The sequence below is a fragment of the Protopterus annectens genome, chromosome 4.part1 (genome assembly GCF_019279795.1).
Source record: "Protopterus annectens isolate FY-2018-M chromosome 4.part1, PAN1.0, whole genome shotgun sequence".
In the NCBI taxonomy this organism is placed as follows: Eukaryota; Metazoa; Chordata; order Ceratodontiformes; family Protopteridae; genus Protopterus; species Protopterus annectens.
The window spans coordinates 626,564,790-626,582,465 of NC_056734.1; the positions used below are offsets into that span (position 1 = coordinate 626,564,790).

Sequence of the window (17,676 nt, forward strand, 5' to 3'; positions counted from 1 at the left end):
GACTAAAAGACAAGTTTGGGCACCAAGCCCTTTACAGCTTTCCTACTGCCAAACAGTACAGTCCTCCAAGGCTTTCAAGGACAGAAGGTCAGCTTGGTGCTGTTCCTTTGCTGGACAGAATCTTCCTTTGGGGAAAACCCTTCCATTTTCTAAACATTCAGGAAAGTTGTCTTAAAGCTATGAGTTTTGTGTTTTAATGGACTGTCACAAGACTATCATACTTTTAAATTGGAGTGCTCTTTTTTCCTGTCAGTTTAAATAAAAGTTGTGCAAAGTAACCGAAACCCATTTTTTCTGCGAATAAATTGAGTTTATTTTACTTTATGAGGCTGGTAAAGTGTTTTAAAGAGAATTCTACTTTATCAGTCAAAACAAACTGACTGATTCTTTGAGCAAAGCCCAACAAAAAAACAAGTCATGTCTTACCATAATGTTTCATCTGTATTGTTGATCCTCGTTAAGTCATTACGCCTGGGTTATTGGTTCCGACCTCGGAACCGAGCCGGCCATCTCCCAAGCTCGCGACAGCCACAAACTTTCAAGCTAAACTCTTACCCACAATTCCCCTCTCCATTACCTAAGATTGAGTTTGCCAGTCAAAGGAAGTAGAGGCTACCTCTGGTCAAAGAACCTACTGGAACAGGATGATGAGATCCACTACAAGCCTGAGGAGGGGGAAGGAGGAAGGGTCGTAATGACTGAACGAGGATCAACAATACAGATGGAACGTTATGGTAAGACATAACTTCTTTATCCAATATTGTTAATCCTCGTTCATTCCTTACGCCTGGGACAGAGTCCCCAGCTACCTTTATTCCTGGGAGGCTCTCATGGAAGTACATTCCTGAGCACCACTGAACCAAAGGACGCTCTTCCTCTGGAGGCCAAATCCAATTTGTAATGGCTGATGAAGGTATGAGGTCTACCCCAAGTTGCAGCTGCACAAATGTCAGGTAAAGAAGCTCCAGCATGGAAGGCAGCAGAAGTTGTGACAGACCTAGTGGAATGAGCCCTAATGGCTGCAGTCAAAGGGATATTGTGAGTTTTGTAAATAAATGTTACACAGTCTTAACTATTTAACCAATGTAATCTTAGAAACAGCACATTCAAGTCTAGGACCAGAATAGGTCAGGAATAGCTGATATGACTTGTGAGAAACCTTAGTTCTGTCCAGATAGAAACGAAGTTGCCTATGAATGTCAAGGTTATGTAGACAATACTCTTGTCTGTTAGAATGATTGGCAAAGGAAACTGGCAATTCAATGGAATGGTTAATGGACATTTCAGAGATCACTTATGGCAGGAAGGAAGGATTAATTCTCAATGACACTCTATCTTTATGAAAGATTAAGTAATGCTGTTTGATGCATAGAGCTTGAAGTTCGGAGATGCGTCTGGCCGAAGTAATGGCGACCAAGAACAAAGTTTTCCAAGAAAGAAACTTGAGGTCGCATGAAAACGCTGGTTCAAAAGGAGCCGCAGTCAATGCTTGCAGGAATAAAGACAGATCCCATGGCTGGCTAGGTTCTCAAAAAGGGGGTTTCAAATGATTTAAGCCATTTAGAAAAGTCTTGCATAATTTGTGTGACATAAGAGAAGAGTCATGGACACCACTGTGATAATTAGATATCGCAGCCAAATGAACTCTAATGGTGGAAGCAGATGGGCCTGATTGGAATAAACTGGACAGGTACTCCAGTACTACTGGTACTGGTGCTGAAAAAGGGTCTCTCTCTTTTTCCTTCAGCCAAATGGTAAACCTTTTCCACTTGCTGAGATAAGTAGTTCTGGTGGACGACTTATGAGACGCAATAAGAATGTTGCGTACTGGAGAAGAAAGATCAGTCTGCCTGGCAATCACTGGAAATGGAGGAACCAAGCTGTGAGCTTCAGGCTGTTCAGGCTGGGGTGAATCAGGTTCTGTGGATAGGAGATCAAATCCGGAGTTGGATCGAGAATCCATGGTTGATCTAGCACGTGAGGCCATACGAAGGAGAAACAATTTTCAGAGGCCAATATGGCACAACGAGGATTATCCTGCTGTTCAACCGGCGGGCTTTCTTCAGGAACTGGGGAATGAGAGGGGGAGGGGGAAAGGCATAAAGCAGACCCGAGGGCCAATAGTGGACTAGAGCATCCCTGGGTGACTGTCCCCGAGGGGGAATCATGGCGAAGTAATTGCTGCACTTGCAGTTTGTTGGGGATGCAAAAAGGTCACAGCAAGGGAAACACCAGCAGTTGAAAATCTCTGCCAATATAAGAGGATTCAAAGACCACTCGTGTGGTTGCAGAATGCACCTGCTTAATCTGTCTGCTATCACACTGGAAAGTACAGTTTTGTACCTACCATAAATGTAGATGTCCGAACAGGATAGCATCTGCAGTCATAACAAATGGGTTGTCCTGTCGTCAGGCAGCCCTTCGGTCGGCCGGATTCCAAAGTCTGTGTCCGGCTTCGGCTGATGTCGCACTTCACCCGACGTCATCTCTGCTGGTCTTCGGGTATAAAGGCATCAGCCGACGCCATTTCCCTCAGTGTTTCTTCCCCCAGATGCCAGTTGCCCTCTTGGAAAGCTAAATTTTGGATAAATGCCAATGTTTCCAAAATAGTTGAAGGCAAACACAAAAAATAAGCATGCATGTACATATATACAAACAAATACACCATAAGAGACTCCCCCCCCCCCGCTAGCTATTAGGAGGGTAAATACCCTAGGAGTACCACAGAGGGGAAGGAGGGTGGGTAATCCTGACTGCAGATGCTATCCTGTTCGGACATCTACATTTATGGTAGGTACAAAACTGTACTATGTCCTTCAAGGATGCATCTGCAGTCATAACAAATGGGTAGAATACCATAGCCAAACTAGGGGAGGAGGAAGAAGAATTATGGTGTAGTTAGGATCCCTTGCAGTACAGCAGTGGCAAACCCTGCTCGGGATCTAGAGTATAGAGGTAAATTATAATGCTTGGCAAATGTATGCACGGAGGTCCAAGTAGCCGCCTCAATAATGTCCTTGGTTGCCACTCCTCGTAAGAAAGCTGTGGTAGTGGCTGTAGCCCTTGTAGAATGAGGTCTTATGTTCTGTGGAATTGGTTTTCCATGGTAGGAGTAACAGAATCTTATGCAATTTCCTATCCATTTGGAGATTGTCTGTTTGGAAATTGCTTTTCCTTCCCTTCCTGTTGCATAGGCGACTAAAAGCTGGTCAGTTTTTCTGTCACCTTTGGTTCTGTCCAGGTAGTAGCGTAACTGACTATGTACATCCAAGGTATGCAGCAGTCTTTCCCCCCTGTTCTGTGGATTGGGAAAGAAGGTAGGTAGGTGGATTGCCTGGTTTAAAGACACTCTGGATACCACCTTAGGCATAAATGTAGGATTAGTTCTCATGGACACCCTATCTTGATGGAAGATTAGGAAGGGTTGTACTGCCATTAAGGCCTGTAGTTCAAACCCTCCTTGCTGAAGTAATTGCCAGTAGGAAAGCAGTTTTCCATGATAGGTGTTGAAGATCTGCTGTTGCTGCTGGTTCAAATGGAGGGAGTGTCAATTTTTCTAGCACAAAGTTCAAGTCCCATGCTGGTAATGGTGGTTTCCTAGGAGGTTTTACATTCTTGATCCCTCTGAGGAACTGCCTGAGTAGAGGATGCGAAAAGACAGGTGGATCAAGCTGTATTCTGCTGAAATAGCTGATGCATGTATCTTGATGGAGGAATAGGACAGGCCTGTATGTAGAAGCTCTGCCAAGTACTCCAGGATGTTAGCAATATCTATGTTCGACACATCTTTTCCTCTTTCAGTACTCCAAATGACAAACCTTTTCCATTTTCCTGCATAGTTCCTTCTTGTTGAAGGTCTGCGGGCTTCAAGGATAATGTCTTTAACCCTTTGGGATAGGTCTGGGTTAGTTGCTGCTATGTGATGTTCCAGGCAGTCAGTTGCAAGGTTTTTAGGTTTGGGTGCATGATGTTGTAGTTGTTCTGAGTTAACATCAAAGGCATCAGGGGTATTAACCACATTCTCCCCTGAGACATGCTCCTCAGCAATGGATACCAGTGTTGACTTGGCCAATTCGGAGCTATCAGGATTATCCTTGGACGTTCCTCTTTGATTTTCAGTAGTACCTTGTGCATCAAAGGAAGAGGTGGAAATGCATATGCTGTCAGGCCTTTCCAACTGAAGGATAGAGAGTCCACCTTCCATGCAAGTGGGTGGTATGTCCTTGTGCAGAATTTTTTGAGCTGGTGATTGAGTGGGGATGCGAATAGGTCTATTTGTGGCATTCCCCATTTCTTTGTGATGGCCTTGAAGATGTCTGGGTGTAGCATCCATTCGTGAGCATCCGAGGTGGTTCTGCTTAACATGTCTGCTAGGGTGTTTTCTTTTCCCGCACAAATATTGCCTGTAACTGGATGTTGTAGCTCAGAGCCATATTCCAAAGGTCCAGAGTCATTCTGCATAGGGGTATGAATGAGTGCCTCCCTGTTTGTTGATGTACCACATGACTGTGGTGTTGTCTGTCCTTATCATTAAATGGCCTTCTTTGAGGAATGGTCTGAATTTCTGGATTGCTAGTTTTACTGCCAGCATTTCTTTTGGTTTATGTGCAGGTGCAGCTGGTCTGGAGTCCACAATCCTTGTATGCATTTGTCCAACATGTGCGCCCAGCCTAGGTCTGAGGCGTCCGTTGTGATGGTTTGGCTTGCTTGAAAGTTGTGGAAGGGCAAGCCTGGGTTTGACTGGCATGCTTGAGCCCACCATAGGAACTCCTGTTTCAGGCATGGGATTAGTGGGATTTCGGTTTCTAAGCTGTGCCTGTGTTGAGACCATAAATTCTTTAGGTACCACTGTAGCTTTCTCATATGCAGTCTGGCATGTGGGACCAAGATTATGCATGATGCCATGAAGCCCAAGGCCTGCAGTACTTTTCTTGCTGTTAGTTTGTTCTGCTTTGTTAATGCCAAGAAGTAAAGAGGGAGTTGTTTTTGTTTTTCTGCAGTTAGGAATGCCATTTGTTTTACTGTGTCCAATTCCGCACCCAAGAATGTTCTTGTTTGGGATGGTATCAGTCTTGACTTTTGTAAATTGACTGTGTATCCCAGAGCTTGTAGTAAGCAAATGACTCTTTGTAAATCTGTTGTCAGCTTGCTTCTGTTGTCCGCTTGTAACAGGCAGTCGTCCAGGTATGGATAAATTTGGATTCCCTGTAGCCTGCAGTGAGCGATTACTGATGCCAGGCATTTTGTGAATACTCTGGGCGCAGTAGATAAGCCAAAGGGCAATGCTGAGAATTGATAATGCTCTGATCCTGCAAGAAATCTGAGGTATCTTCTGCAATTTGGACGTATGGGGACGTGCAGGTATGCCTCCTTGAGATCTAGAGTTACCAGCCAACACTCCTTGCCCAGCATGGGAAGAAGTTGCTGTAGGGTCAGCATTTTGAATTTTGGGACAATGATGTATGTGTTTAAGACGGACAGGTCGAGAATAGGTCTCCAACTTTTCTCTTTTCTTGGTACTAGGAAGAGTCTGGAGTACAATCCTTTGCCCTGTTCTGTTATTGGTACTCTTTCCACAGCTCTCATCTTTGTTAATTGCGCTATCTGCTTTAGAGCTTCTGTTTTTTGATTTGGAGGTAGGTTTGGCATTCCTCTTTTTACTGGTAAGGTGTGGAAGTGGAACCTGTAGCCTCGGTCTATGGTTTGCAAAATCCACTTGTCTTTTGTGATATAGTGCCAATTTTTCGAAAATAAGGCTAACTTTCCGCCTAAAGGTGCTGCTATTTGCTCCCTGGTAGGCGTGTCAGAGCCAAGTCACTGTGATTGTCCTGTTGCAGTGGCAGTGGTTGTGTCTGTGCCTCGGTTATTGCCTTGCCACTGTCGTCCTCTGTAGGCACCTCCTCTGGATTGATTTCTGCCTCTAGAGCGGCTATTCCTGCCTCTTTGAGATTTTGAGGAGTCTGGAAAGGACCAATTTTGGCAGGCCAGTTCCTGCTAAACCTTGGGGCTGAACCTGTAAGAAATCCTTAACTGTTTGTACAGATTTTGCCTTCTCTTCCATTTTCTTCATTACTTGCTGAGCAGGTGTACCAAATAGACTGGCCTTATCCATAGGAGCATCTAACAGCTTTGCTTTAACATGATCCGGCAAGACCTGTTCTTTCAACCATGCATGCCTTCTTATCACTGTGCCAGTCATGGCTGATCTAAATGAAGCCTCCAGTGCATCATAGCCACATTTTAAAGAATGGTTGCTAACCTGCTGAATGTTATTCACCATTTCTAAAACATATTTCTTATCTAAGGAGTCATCAGAGGACAGTTTCTTAGTTAACTGATCAAGCATAAACTCTTGGTATTGGATCATATGAAACTGACAGTTTAAAAGAGTAGCAGAGGTGTAAACTTTTTTCCCCCATCTCTCTAAGGACCTGGATTCCCTTTCAGAAGGAATAGGGTTTTTTGCTGAGGTCGAGGCTACTGCCTTAGGCCCCTGGGATATAGTCTCAGGATCTGCAAGTGGGGCCTTGTATAGGTGGTGATGAGTGTCTGGCACCCTGTAAAATCTATCTGGTTTGGCAGGGGCTGGAGGTAAAGTATCAGGAGCAGTGCAAACATCACTAAATGCATCATCCACAACAGGCAGTACTGGAGGTATAGCTAAGGGCCTATGTTGTGGTAAGTGCAGAAATGTCCTAAGCCTTTTTCTTGAATCTGAGAAATCTTGTCCCTGCCATTGGAATTTTTCTCTCATGGCATGTAAGGTTTCCCTAAAGGAAAATTCCTCTGGTGGAGAGGCAGATGGAATGGATTCTTCAGCATCGGAATCTTCATAAGTACAAAAAGGAGCCTCTGGCTGATCTGTAATGTCTGAGTCATCCGAAGAATCATCAGAGGACACTGGCTCGGGGGGCTCTGCTCTAGGTCTCTTTTCTGGGGGCTGAGAGGCCCTGTCTGGGTGAGATTGGGATCCCCTAATTAAGGATATTAAATCCTCTGCCAGAGTAAGCATTTGTGAACTAGAAGTGGGCCTGTGTGAGGGGGGCTTAACAGGCACTGATTTAACAGTTTTGGCTGCTTTAGCTCTGGCAAAGGCCTTAATAGACATGGCTGCAGGAGGCCTAGCAGCACCACGTGCTGGGGTAGAGACATCCAAAGGGATGGTGTCTGATAAATCACTAGGAACCACAGTAGTAGGCAAAACTTCTGAGGCCGATTCAACTAAGGTAGCAGGAGCCTCAGTAGTAGTCGTGGATTCGGCTGAAGATTGACCGGTTTTCTCGGTTTCGGCCGAAACCGAGACACTCGCTTTGCTTAACCGTGATTTCGCCGAAACGCGGACCGCGAGTGTCGGTCTTTTCTTTGCGTTTTTTAACAATTTGGGTAGTCGGAGGATCCGACGGCATAATGTACGCAAAATCTGAGCCGAAAAACTGTTCAGCAAACTCCGACCGACGCCTAAGCATTCGCCGGTTGTAGGAAGCACAGGCCGAACAGGCTGCTACGTCGTGGTCTGGGCCTAAGCAAGGCAGGCAGTAAGAGTGGAAATCTTTATGAGGTATTTGTTTCCCACAAGTTAAACAGTTATTGACTTTTTCTGACATCGGCTGAGGCAAGAAAGAGTCCCCAACGGGTACTTAGCTTTTTAGAAGTCTTCGAAGTAGTATTCGGTAGTAGTAATCTCTGGATCTGACCGACCGGCACTTGCGAACAGCTTCTGCTTCGGGCGCCACGCGGCAAGAAAGACTGAGGAAAATGGCGTCGGCTGATGCCTTTATACCCGAAGACCAGCAGAGATGACGTTGGGTGAAGTGCGACATCAGCCGAAGCCGGACCCAGACTTTGGAATCCGGCCGACCGAAGGGCTGCCTGACGACAGGACAACCCATTTGTTATGACTGCAGATGCATCCTTGAAGGACATCTCCCAGGAATGTGCTTTGCTAAAAGAAAGCGGCTGGTAGCCATCGCCCAGTGCCATATCCTCATGACCTCCTGACAGAGTGGGTAGGATTTGGTTCTGCCTAGTTTGTTGATGTACATACACAGGGCAGGTGCACGTGGAACTCTTGCCCGGCAAGAAAGTCAAAAAGTCCAAAAAACGAAAAAGCCAGCAAGTGTTGGAAAGTGCCAACATACAAAAAGAATTTATTCACAAAAAGGGACAAAGCCCCCTATAATTCAAATACAATCATGAAGCTGAAGTAACACATTCAGACCGGTTTCAGCTCCACAGAGCCTTCATCAGTGAAATTTAAACAGTCAACATAATTAAATGCTTACATATATATGATGGAAAACCCCATAAGAACCAATCAAAATACTTAGTTCAAAATTGGTCATTGAGACCAGGTGGAAATAGAGCTCCAAGTTTTACAATCCATTTTTTCTCCTTAAAACAAAGTATCTCATGCCAATGATGTTTGTCTTTACAAATGCCTTTGATGCAGTCAATGATAAACTTAAAGGAGGCTGCTGCATGTTGTACACTATGTTTATACAGTGCATTGGTCAAGCGTTTGTTCTTAATGTCACTCAAGTGTTCACACATTCTAAAACGAAACGCTCTAGAGGTCTGGCCCACATAAAAGGCAGAACAAGTACAGGTCACCAAATATATGACCCACTCAGTACTGCAATTGGCCCAAAATTTAATATCAAAGACCTCAGAAGTGTTTTTACTGCTAAATTCCCTAGTATGTAGAACACGGGTACAAAATGAACAATGACCACATGGAATACATCCTAGGACAGGTCCACCTATAAGAGACCATTGAGTGGAAAATGTAGTATCAGGACAAACCCTCTTATAATGACTAAGTTTGGAACCAATAGTCTGACCCCTTCTAAATGAAAAGGAACATCTATCTAGAAGAAAAGAATTTAATTTAGTATCAGCCCTCAACACATTCCAATGTCTCTGTATAATGTTCATAAAGCCCCGTGTATTACGTCCATAGGTGGTAACCAGACGTAAGGGCTGTTGGACCAAAACATTATTCTTATCTTTGTAGGATAACAAATCCTGTCTATTTAAATTTGAGGCCCACCGTTTGGCCAAATGCACTGTACCTGGGCGATAACCCCTGTCAATAAATCTTCGGACCAAGTCATCACGAGTCTGGACATAAGACTGTTGGTTGGAACAAATTCTTCTGGCTCTTAAAAACTGAGATTTGGGTATATTCTGGATGATATGTTGTGGGTGGAAGCTGGTGGCATGTAACAAGGAGTTCAATTCTGGAAATTTCCTAAATAACGTAGTGGACAAAGTGTCGTCCTCATTTCTATTGATCTCAACGTCCAGAAATAACATCCTGGATCTACTATAGGTCAACTTAAATTCAATGCCCCATATATTGTCATTAAGGTAATCCAGAAACTCCTTGAGATAATATTCATCAGCTTTCCACACCAACCAACAAACATCCAGATAACGACGACAGATGTCCATCTCACACATGTAAATGTTATGATTATGGTCATAAATCATGATCTCCTCAATATATGCCATAAAAAGATCCGCATAAATGGGTGCGAAAGACACACCCATAGCGGTACCTTTAGTTTGCCAGAAACATTCAATTTGGTAGTAAAAGACATTGCTGGTCAACACATATTCTGTGAGACATACTAAAAAAGTATTAAATCCAGGTTGATATAAGCCAGATCTAGCCAACCAATAGTCCAAAGCTTGTAAGCCTGCCCAGTGTGGGATATTAGTGTAAAGAGAGGTAATGTCCAAAGTGCATAATAGCCAATGGGGTTCAAGTTGAGTCTCATTAATAATCTCCAAAAACTGGGTAGTGTCTTGAATTCTAGCTCTTATAGACAAGAGTAGCGGTTTTAAGTATTGAGTTAGATATTCAGACAATGGTTCAGTAAGGGACCCATATCCAGAGACAATAGGTCGGCCAGGTGGATTAGTGGCATTTTTGTGTATCTTATGATGTACCAGACTACAGCCATGTTTGTCTGATTGTATTGCAATCATCCCTGACGGAAGGAGGGGATGAAATGCTTGCAACGTTAGAAGCACCGCCCTCAGTTCTAGGACATTTATATGCAGATGAGCCTCTAGGTGCAACCACGTGCCTTGAACAGTCTTCCCCTGAAAAAGCCCCCTACCCCATCAAGGAGGCGGCCATGGTTCACTGCGGCCTTGGACTGTTGGGGTGTGAAGGGGAGAGACTACTGCGACGGGTTCTGCAACATCCACTAAATCAAGTCTTGTTTGCATCTCTGAGTCACCCAAATCTGGGATGAGAGAGGAAACTGAAAAGGGTACCACTGGGTGAGTAGTAACCATTGTAAAAGCCTCATGTGAAACCTCGCGAGGAGGACAATGATGATGGAAGCTGCCATGGAACCCAACAGCTGGAAAACAGAATGTGCTGTCAATCATTCCCTTGAGAGGATGGGTATGAGTTGTTGTTTTATCCTTAAAATTCTGTGCTCTGGAATCGATGCCGTGCAGTTCTTTGTATCCAACAGGACCCCAATGAATTCTATGGATTGGGATGGGGATAGGTTGGATTTTTGCCAGTTTATAGTTATGCCTAACCTTTCTGCAGTGTGAAGAGAGTATGCCAAGGCTTTTACCAATAGCTGTCTGGTGGGGGTGGTGATAAGCCAGTTGTCTAGGTATGGAAACACCAAGAATCCTTGCAGTCGCAGATGAGCTGCGACGACGCCATGCACTTGGTGAACACTCTGGGGGCTGTAGAGAGTCCGAAGGGCAGTACTCAGAACTGGTTATGACTGGCTCTCACACGGAAGCGAAGGAATCTTCTCGATGGTGTGTCCACCTTTATGTGGTAGTAAGCATCTTGAAGATCTATAGAGCACATCTAATCGTCTGTCTCCAGGAATGGGAGGATAGACTGTATTGTGACCATCCGGAATTTCTGTACTTCTACGAATTTGTTAAGTACACTGAGATCCAAAATTGGTCTCCAGTCCCTCATCTGTTTTGGCACTAAAAATAATCTTGATTAGAATCCGGACCCTATTTGGGCTGGTGGGACTATCTGGATGACTCCTTTTTCTTAGCAGCTTTGAAATCTCTAATGCTGCTTTTACCCTTTGACTGGGTGGAACATCGGGTAAGATCCTTAGTGGGGTGGGACAAAGATCGAAGGGAATATGATAACCTCTGGTTATCTCTCGTACCCAAGAATCAGTGGTAATGGTTAGCCAGGCAGAAGGGTACAAAGAAAAACGACCCCCCCAACCGCTTCCAGAGGAAAGCAGTTGGGCCACTTTTCAGGCGCGCTGATAGGACTGGCCAGAGAAAGAATCTCTGGAACCCTGATTACACAGACCTCCTCTGCCCCAAAAGGGGCATCTTCCATATGAGTTTCCCCCTCTGTTACACACAAGCTGAATTTTCCCCTAGAGGCAAAGAACCCTGAGACTTTTTGTGGCACATCTTCCCACTCTTCTGGCTTCTGGAGAAACTCCATTGAGGAGAAGAATAGTGGACACCCAGGGCAGAAAGGGTCTTACCATCCTGTTCACACCTAGCCAGTGCGTCTTTAACCTTGGATCCAAACAACAAAGAGGCTTCAATGGGAGCATTCAGAAAGGAAGCCTTGAAGGGTTCTGTGAAATCACACAAGCACATCCAGGCATGCCGTCTCATGACAATGCCTGCACCCGCTGCTCTAGCTGCTACTTCTAATGCGTAAGAAATCAGATGCATGGAGGAGTTAGAAATTCATTCAAGGGTGGCTAACTGAGGCCACTTTGTCCTAGACCTCATCAGAGACAGCTCTGGCCAAGGTTTCAGAGAGCTCTTTTTGAAGCCTGGTAAAATGTGCCATATAATTCAGGTACCTGACTGCAAAGGTTGCTGATGCAAAGACACGCTGCCCTAATCTGTCCAGTGTCTGGGACTCTTTGTTGGGTGGGTGGACAGTCTGGCTTTCTTCCCCAAGATCCTTCTTTGTTGCAGCCGCCACCACCAAGACACCTACAGGAAGACCTTTGGATCAGTGAGGCTCACTATCTGGAGGGGGCAGGATTTTGTTAGGTCTGCAGGGGATGGAGACAATGGCATCAGGAGCCTTCCAAGCATGCTGTAAGACGAGCCGGACAAGGTAGTCTGTAGGTGGAGTAACCCAAGAGGTAAGGGGCCGGGCACGAAAGGCCTGCCAGAGGTCAGGTTAGAGGGCCACCACTCACCGCTCCTGCTTAAGTATTTACCTCAGAAGGTGACCAAAGGGATCCTTCCCCATCAAAGTCTGTGTCTTTCGTGAGGGACTCTTCAGGTGAGTCCACATGCTTCTTCTTACATGAACTCTTAAAATGAACTTCCTCAGGGGAAGAATCTGGAGAAGACAGCGCAAGAGGAGTCTCCACTGGGAGTGTGTCCTGAGGCCCTTGTACCCGGTGTCCGCTAGAGGTGCCTTGTGTAAATTGCGGTCCAGAGGAGGATGGGGGCACTGACAGCACAAGATCGCCAACAGACGCGAGAGCCTTCTCCATGAGTTGGAAGGCTGGTCCACTCGAGGAGGTCACACCCCGCTCAAGCAAATCAGCCCGCCGACTCAGAGTCCATGGATGGCTGTGAAAAACCGGAGTATGTACGTCACAGCTAGCACCCAGAGTAGTGACTGGAGTGACAAGTCTCTCTTGCCACAAAGGCAACTGCGACTCCTTAGTGAGGTCCATGAAAGCAGCCGAAGTGAGTGAAGTCTGTGCTACAGCAGGGGGCTTCAAAGGCAATGAAGGAGGAGAATAAGTAGGAGTCCTTGGAGAAGGATGATCACCTGCAAAGGAAGAGTAGTTTCTGGAGTGTTGGATACCTCTGGCCAAAAGCAATTGATCCACAAGGCGCACCACATCATGTTCCGAGAGGCTTCTAATGGATCTCACAGACATAGCTGAAGGGAAGTCAGGTCTATTCAAGGATGCAGGAAACTCGGTACCCACAAATGGGTCTTTAGACGGTGCTAAAATAGGTGTCTGCACCAAAAACAATGGAGCAGTGAAGGCTTGCACTACTGGTGTCTGCACCAAGGAGATCATTGGCGCCGAAGGTAAGGTCTGCACTGTCGAGGCCAGTGCCGAAGTGGTAGTTGGCACTATGGTAGGTGCCAAAATAGTCTGTGTGGAAAACGAGGTAGTCTGTACTGAGAGAGTAGACGGTGCCGTGAAAATAGTTGGAGTCTAAGCAGAAGCTGACGTCAGAACAGTCATCGACGCCGGAAAGGTCTGCACAGGGGAAAAGGTTGGTGCTGATAAGGAAGTCTGAACCAAGGGGTCCCTTGGTTCCAATGAGGTATAGGGCACAAAATTTGGTGCCGAAGTAACGGGTGGTGCCAAAGGCTTCGGTGCCGAAGATCTAGGGACAGAGAGCCTCGGGGCTGTGGAATTCAAATCCTAACTAGAAAGTTTGGCCTTCTTAGGTCTCGGTTCCAGGTTGTCCCCAGCAGGAGACGACGGGACAGACTTGGACTTCTTGTGTTGACCTCTTTTCTTATGGGAACCAGGAGGGTTTGAAGCCTCCGTCCCAGAAATAGCCTCTGAAAAGGAAGATTTAAGAAGTCCCTTTAAAATCAGCTTATTTTTCCTTTCCACCAAAGTCCTGTTAGAGAAATTAGCACAAACCCCGCAAGGCGGGTCAACAGTCAAGTGAGGCACACCCAAACAGTAAACACATAATGCATGTGCATCCGAAATAGGCAATTTACGCCCACAATCCGCACATCTTTTAAATCCCGGACTACCTTTTCTCTCTGCCATGATAGGAGGAAGGAAGAAAGTACCAACAATGGTACAAGAAATGCCCAAAGGTAAAGCAGGAAAGAATTTACCAATGATGGTAAAAGAGTTAACTCATGGTAAGAAAGAAGGGCTAGAGAAATCTAAAAAGAGTTTCTAGATGCGATAGGGTAAGAGATAACTATTCAACAAATTTAGAACAGAGAATAACTTCAATACGATAAAGTATTATCAAAGAAGTTTACTTAGCTCAAAAGAAGTGGCTTAACACGACTGAATGGCGATGCGGCAAACTAAGTCTGAGGTAACAGGGAGAGGGGAATTGTGGGTAAGAATTTAGTTCGAGGGTTTGTGGCTGTCGTGAGCTTGGGAGATGGCCGGCTCGGTTCCGAGGTCAGAACCAATAACCCAGGCGTAAGGATTAACAATATCAGATCTGACCATTACCCACACAATATACCCTATGCTCTGAAACCAACAATGTTAATGTCCAAGTGTTGACATACACTATAGATACTTTTTGTCTACACAGACAGAAATCACACTTGGGGAAGGAAGTTCTTAACAGCCTATAACTTTGGCACTGCTCTCATCTCTAGTACACTGATGGGAAGTTAGACCTCTCACTGTGTCCATATCCCTTGAGCAGTTCTCCCCTCGAAACGCCCATCTCCCACCCCAGAGAGGAGGTATCGGCAGTTGCTCTAGACATGGGGGGGGGGGTAAAATTGTGCCCTTCCTGCTGTGAGAGAGGAAGGATGACTGGCTACACTGTCTAGATGATATATGTATGTATGCAGACAGATGAATGATAAACAGATTTCATCACTGCATCCATGGACTAGGACTACTGCACCTTCAAAGTTCAATGTAACACTCTCATGTAGAACTTTGCATGGGAACCAGTGTGACTGTGGCACCCTTCAGACCTATGACTTGAAGAAATCAGAGCTGCAAGACAGGAAGACATTAGGTGGAGCTCTGACATCACATTTTTTTTTTTTTTTTAACTTTACCACTCTGTCTTCAGGAAGTTTCACAATTCTTATTCTACAGCCCAGACGGCATCCTATAATAAGAGTCTGTAATGGCTCTAATTGTGGTATGAAAAGACCAGCAGAAATGCCAAAGGACATACGCAAACACAAAAATAGTCTCTTGCTAAAATAAGAGACGCTTATTTTGCAGCAGGGAAACAACTGTCCAGATCTAGAAAGATATGGATTCCATTTAGCCTGAGACAGGTTGTGATACCAGATAAGCATGAACATTCCAGGGAGTTGGGGTGGAAGGCTGTGGTGAGACCATAGTGTTTGGAATTGATCATAAGTGGCTGGAAGTAGAGATGCTTTCAGGACATTTTGGCAATCATGATATGGAGCCAAGTAGCCTTTAGGTCTTTACAGCACATGTAATCTCTTTCAGATATGCAAATAAGCATTGCTTACACTATGACCACCCAGTCTTTTTTACATAACTGCTTAGGCTGTTTAAGTCTAACAATGGCCTGTGGAATTTGACTTTTGAGAGAGCTAAAAATAATATGAAAGTGACTTCAGACCCTCTCTAGTCTAGAGGAACCTCTTGGGTGGCTCATTTTTTAAAGGAGCAGAGCAAAACCCTTTGCCGCTGCCCTCTTCTGGCAGAGTGGTACACCTAGAAGGACAGGGACTACAATCTTGGTATTAACCCCAAAACAAAACACGTGCAACACATAGCTCACAAAGCCAGTGTGCCGAACAGTCACAGCCCTTAAGGCTAAACAACACACCTGATACACTTGTAATAGGTGATTATCATCAGGCACACTGACATCCCGCTCACCAGGCTGAACAAGAAGGTCACGGTGAGCTGCCTGTCGGGTGCTAGGATCTGCCACATAACACAAGCACTCAGGTCACTCCAAGGCAAGTACAAATATGACTCAGTCATTGTCCATGCTGGTGTGAATGACCTGAGACGTACCTCCCTGGACTACATGAAAAGAGACAGAGGAGCTCTTTGAGCATGTAGCCCAGGCCAGTATGACCCTGACCTGGAGTAGCATCTTACCCTCACCAAGAATGATGCCACAATATGAAGACAAGATGATCAATTTCAACAATTGGTTTAAGTATTGGTGTCATTCAAAGGGGATCCAATGCCTGTCAGCCTGGGATGACATGCTTGACAAGCCACGATGCTTCGCTAGGGACGGCTTGCACCTGTCACCCCTGGGCTTTCGAATATTGGCAAAGGCTCTTGCTACCCCCATAGTGCCTTTTTTAGGCAAGGCTCAAAAGACAAACCCACCTCCATAGGTATCACAAGGGATAAGAAACTAAGAGTAATGCTACTCAACGCCAGAAGTCTAAACCTCAAGATGCACGAACTTGAAACTCTCCTTAGCATGGAGAACATAGATATCTGTGCAGTAACAGAAACCTGGTTCAAGGCTCCCGAGAGCACCCCAGCACTACCAGGTTATACCTCATACCATGCTTTTCAGCCCCAAAACTTGGACCGAACCACAAAAGGAGGGGGAGTACCAATATTCGTCAAAGATACCCAGTCCTCCAGGTTGGTGGCACAGCATGAAGCATCAGAGACTATCCATGTGCAACTAACAAACAGTGGGTAAAACTGCCTTCCAGTTTATAGCCTGCTACAGACCACCCTCCCAAACCCAGGAACCCCACTCGGCCTTCCTGAGAACAATGGAAAATATAAAGGTCTCTCCAAACACCATTATATTGGGCGACTTCAACTACCCAAACATAAACTGGGAGCATTACTCTGGCTCCAACACCCTAGCCCAAAGGTTCCTAGAATTTATAAACTCAAATGCTATGGAACAACTTGTTACCACTCCAAGAGGGGAAAACATACTGGACCTGATCATCACCAACATAGGGACTCTATGCTCCAGACCAGAAGTGTATCCCTCACTGGTAAGATCAGACCATAAACTAATCTCACTGGATATTCACATCCCGACTCCACCGCCTGCCCTGAAAACCACAGTGAAAACTTCTCTAAAGCAAATTTCACACTCCTCAAAACCAAGGTGGAATCCTTCAAAGCCCCCGGGCCTGTGGAAAATACGGCCCAGACTGCAGAATCCTTTATAAACGCATTCTATGAACACCTTCAGGAATGCATGGATCATGCAATCCCAAATAAAACCAAGACCCAATCCTCCAAAGGCAGACGTCCTGTCTGGTGGACCCCAGCCATAAACAAACTATATAATAGAAGGAGGAAGCTACTACATGATAGAGCAAAATACCAAAAAAGGAAGGCATCTCTGATCAGTATTACCAAAAAACTATGGGCACTCATAAAATCGTCTAAGGCCAGCTTCGAGAGAAAAATTGCACAGGACACTAAGGATAATCACAAGGCTTTCTTTAGTAATGTTAGGAACCTGGGTGGGAATTCCCAGATATGCTCAGAATTAGTCCAAAATGAAAAAAATACACCGAACCCACAGACATTGCCAACATCCTAGCTGAAAGGTTCAGCGCAAACTTCTCCCCCCCTCCCCACCAAAACGGCAAATATCTATCCCATCAGAGTGCTACCCCCCCTGACATCTCAGATGCTCAGGTAAGAGCTGCCCTCTCCAAAGCAAAAAACACAGCATCAATGGGACCAGACGGTGTCCCAGGCTGTGTCCTACATGAACTCCAAGAAGAGCTAAACCCAAACATAAAACTACTCTTCAATCTCAGCCTTACTACAGGATATGTATCCAAAGAGTGGCGTACAGCAACAGTGGTCCCTCTACACAAAGGTGGTGCCTCAACGGATCCTGGAAACTATCGCCCCATAAGCCTGACTAGCTTGGTCTGCAAAGCTATGGAAAGGATCATCATGGACCTCATAAATAAAGATATTGCGGACCTACAGACACTGGATCCTACCCAGTTCGGCTTTGTTAAGGGCAGATCCTGCCTCTTAAACCTGG

At 45.4% G+C, this 17,676-nt stretch overlaps 1 protein-coding gene across 1 annotated transcript in view; it reads right to left on the reverse strand.

Annotated features, from left to right (window-relative positions):
• PSMD2 (proteasome 26S subunit ubiquitin receptor, non-ATPase 2) overlaps positions 1-17,676 on the reverse strand; it is a 1,781,804-nt gene that overhangs the window by 1,095,567 nt on the left and 668,561 nt on the right. The window lies entirely within an intron of this gene.